The sequence below is a fragment of the Acomys minous genome, assembly GCF_964271855.1.
Source record: "Acomys minous genome assembly, chromosome: 12".
Classification (NCBI taxonomy): domain Eukaryota; kingdom Metazoa; phylum Chordata; class Mammalia; order Rodentia; family Muridae; genus Acomys; species Acomys minous.
Genome location: NC_140493.1, coordinates 33,128,050 through 33,132,133, shown reverse-complemented (window position 1 = coordinate 33,132,133; position 4,084 = coordinate 33,128,050). Strand labels below are relative to the sequence as shown.

Below are 4,084 nucleotides of genomic sequence, written 5' to 3'. Positions count from 1 at the left end.
ATAAACTGAGAAGATGAAACAAGAGTGTATACTGGCCACTCTTGGATCAGGCACCAATGGCTGGTGCAATCATCTTGGCAGATAGAAAAGGGCTGTGAGTTACTTAACATGGCCACTAAGAAAGCTTACTCAACAGAGAGGGAGGAGGTGGGGGAGATGGGGAGAGATGAGGAGGGAAGGATGGAGGGAAGAGGGAGAGGAACGGTAGAGGGATGGAGGAATAAAGGGAGGGAAGGGAGATGGCAAGAAAGGGGGAGGGAGGGAGAACATTAGATTCATGGTGAATAATGGAAATGTTTCTGCCACAGTGTTAAAACGTGAGTTCCAGAAAGAAATGACATGGATTCAACTCTTGGCTTCTTTACCTATTAGCCAGGAGGCTTGAGAGTTAAGGTAAGTTGCTTAACTACTCTGTTTCCTCATTTTCAAACTGAGTAGGTAGCTTTAGTATGTACTTCCTAAGTGCTGTAGGGATTAAATGAAATAATCTAATTAAAATGCTGGCCATATAAAAGCACTGAACAAAGGGCAGATGCTATTGTTATTATGTTTATGGCTGCACAGTTCCTCCAGTGATTAAGTGAGCCTATGTGTTTTTATATATGATAAGGCTTTGTTGTCTGAGTAAAGCTATAATTGTTATAGGTGGACCATGCCTTACATTGTTTCTTCAGTCACTAAAATATAAAAATACTCGTCATTTCTTTATTTCATAGACGGCATTTAATCTCTTCCTTCACACTGAATTCTTCTTGAGCATCTACCCTGTGCCTTAATTTATTGCTAGATAAAGAATTTAAAAGACTAAGGTGTTAATTTAAAAAGATGAAGGGAGAACTCTGAATTCCAAGTGATAGGAAGAAAAGGAAAAGGAAGCACATAGGTCAGAGAGAGGCAGAATCCATACAGAACGTGACATCTTAAACTGAGAGAAAGACAAAAAGCAAGCTCACAGGCAAGCATTACACAGAGCACAAGGAGCCTTGTGGCGGAGTCGGGGAAGGATGGAAGGCCCTGGGTTGGACAGGAGCTCCATGCAAAGTCTAAAAGAACCAATTATATATATGTATGAGATGAAGTTTAAGTGTACAAATAAGTCTGTCTTTTGACCACCTTGAAACCAACAGTGATTGCCATCTTGGGTTAGCTGAGAAAGACACAGTTCTCCTGTGAGAATGTGGTGAATGCCAAGGCTATGCCAATTCACCAGAGAAAGTCTGGGCCCCATGGTTCCCCTTGTTATTTCTGGATGTGTGAACACCAGCCCATTTCTGATGTTTTAAAACTTCATATCATACCTGTTAGAAGAGGGTGCTGTGCCTTACCGAAGCCTTAGCACAGAAACCCAGACTAGACCAAGGATGACCTTCCTCTGTCTGGCCAACATACATTTTCAAACAGCTGATCACTGTTTATTCTCCAGAATTTATCTAGCACACTCCCAAAGAATCAATAACTGTCTACTAGACATTTGGTTAATTGTGCAGATAATGGCTCCATGCATCCCTTTGAAACATATTTCTCAAAATCAGCAAGCCAATTTTGATGACGTGTCTGAGGAATTATCTGCTCATTTGAGCTATCCCAATGATGATCAAAACCTTAATATTAGATTGTAGATGAATTCATTCATGTACCATTATTCTCATAAGACTGATATAAGTCTAATCCTGCCCAACATCATATGCATTCCTCTATGAGTGGATTGACCACAATATAATGAATGATTTTTGCCTATATTAGCATCATTTAAGATATTGGGAACCCTTTAACATCAGACTCAGTCTCTCTCAGCACGCATGGGATGGAACTAGGCCCTCTGTGCATATGTAAGAGTTGTACAGCATGGTTTTCATGTGGGACTCTTAACCGAAGGAGAGAGGCTGTCTCTGACTCTGTTACCTACTTTTGGATCGCTGTCCCCTAACTAGGCTGTCTTGTCTAGCCACAGTAGGACAGGAAGTGCCTAGTCCTACTGCAAGGTGATATGCCAATGCAGGTTGATACCCATGGGAGGTTCCCCCTTTTCTGAGGAGAAAGGAAGGTTGGGCAGTTGTGGGGAAGGGGAGGTAAGGGGAAGGGACTCGGGGAGGAGGCAAAGGAAGCTGTGATCTGGGATGTAAATAGATAAATAAATAAAATTTAAAAGTTGGTCTCATTTACATACACATATATGCAAATATAGATAATTTACATTTGATTATTCCATGTCTCTAGTGGTATCTACTTTCTAGTAGTAGATTTTTAAAATATGCTTATTGAATTGCATATTATGATCGTTCATTCATTTAAGGAAAAATCTAATATATCCTCTTAAATCTTGTCCTAGTCTAGTCTAATATGCTAAGGATACAGCTGGGCATGGTAGCACATGCCTTTAATCCCAACACTCAGGAGGCAGAGGCAGGAGGATTGCTGTGAGTTTGAGGCCAGCCTGGTCTACAAAGTGAGTTCAGGACCACCAAGATAACATAGAGAAACCCTGTCTCAAAGAAGAAAATGAAAAAGGATACAGTGGTAAGTACTTCTCAATTATAAGTGTATGGAAAATAATTTCACTTTAAATGCAACCTTAGAATTTATATCAAGCCTACAAGATGACTTAGTGGATAAAAGTTCTTGCCACAACCCTAATGACCCAGAGTCCACACTGCAGAAAGTGAGAACTGACACCTGAAAGTGTCTCTTCGACCTGCACACACATGCTGTGGCATATGTGTGACTGCACATATACATAGGCAACACAATAATAACGGTGATGATAATAATAGAATATTAAAAGATCTTGCCATTTTATAAATAACTCTGCCATCATCATTTGACCTGAGTGGAAAACAGGTCACAGATTCAGAAATTTTCTGTCTCTGTAATGTTTTCAATCAAACCATGTTAATAACGACTACTTCAAAGGTAGCTCCTAGTTCTTGAAAGGTTAGTCATCTACTCTGGAGCTCCATGGCTGCTATTTTTAGTGGCTTCTTGCCAAAAGCAACTTAGTCTAATTGGGAAGGGATGTGCCTTTAGCTTGATAAGTGAATAACTCTCATGAATGTTAATAGGACTTATGTGTGAACACGAAGGAGGACTTGACTCCTAATCGTGTGCGTTATATAACAGCCCCGTGAAGGCTGCTCCTATGACTGATTGTGCCTCCTTAACTGGCTTCCATCTATCACTGTAATTTGAGGAAAGGATTGCTTTTTATCCTGCCTAATTCTCTCCAAACAAAGGCCAACTAATTATTTGAAAATTCCAAAACACACGTTAGGATAGTGTTGTGGAGGGAAAACATTCGCATTTGGACATCCCATAGGAGCTGCCATTGATGAGTGTTTAAAACAGATGCTTCAGGGAGCAACATATTTAATTAAATCCAAACCTGTTGTTATTATTCCAGAAAATATTATTATTAGCACAAGTTCCAAATGGAATTCACAGCAACTTCTGGTTGGAGCTTGAGGAGATTTTCATTTCCAGAGGAACTGAAAGTAGAAATCAGCAGTTATCAGGATACAGTGTTTTTAAACTGAAGGTCATGCTAGTTATGACTTAATTGAGGAGTGCCATGAATACTTTGTCAAGTGGCTGAGCCAAGCAGCTGGCCAGTTAGGCCACATACATCATGAGAAAATGCCAGACTGTTCCCATGAAGTAGCCATCTCTCCTTCAAAAAAAGAAAAGAAAAGAAAAAAGTCTTCCAACTTTATAAGATTGACAGATGTGTCACCAATTATATAATTGCTTTCTTATGTGGTTCTAATAAAATTATTTGGAGCCTAAAAAACGTCTAGCAGTGAATTATTTAATTTAATACATAGTTATAACAAAAATAATTAGTATTTACTTTAAACTCTAAATTGTCAACAAAAAACCTCAAGCAATTATTTTCATAGTGCTGCATAATGAAATAAATGTGTAATTAGTGACAGATGGGACTTTTAAAATTTAAGACATAAAAAAAATTCGTATCACCTGTTTGTATTACTTCTTTTTTTTTTTTTTTTTACATGAGTGAAATGAGAATATTTGAAAAAGAAGCACAAAGAGAATGAAAGGACTTCACTTTAACCAAATTAAGGTAGTC

General features: G+C 38.7%; 1 long non-coding RNA gene across 1 annotated transcript; it reads left to right on the top strand.

Moving 5' to 3' along the window:
• The first annotated feature begins 308 nt into the window (after positions 1-308).
• On the top strand, positions 309-3,559 carry LOC311578341. Its single transcript, XR_014772848.1, has 3 exons — positions 309-393; positions 2,330-2,517; positions 3,398-3,559. It is a non-coding gene; the product is annotated as an uncharacterized lncRNA (long non-coding RNA).
• Positions 3,560-4,084: the final 525 nt, after the last annotated feature.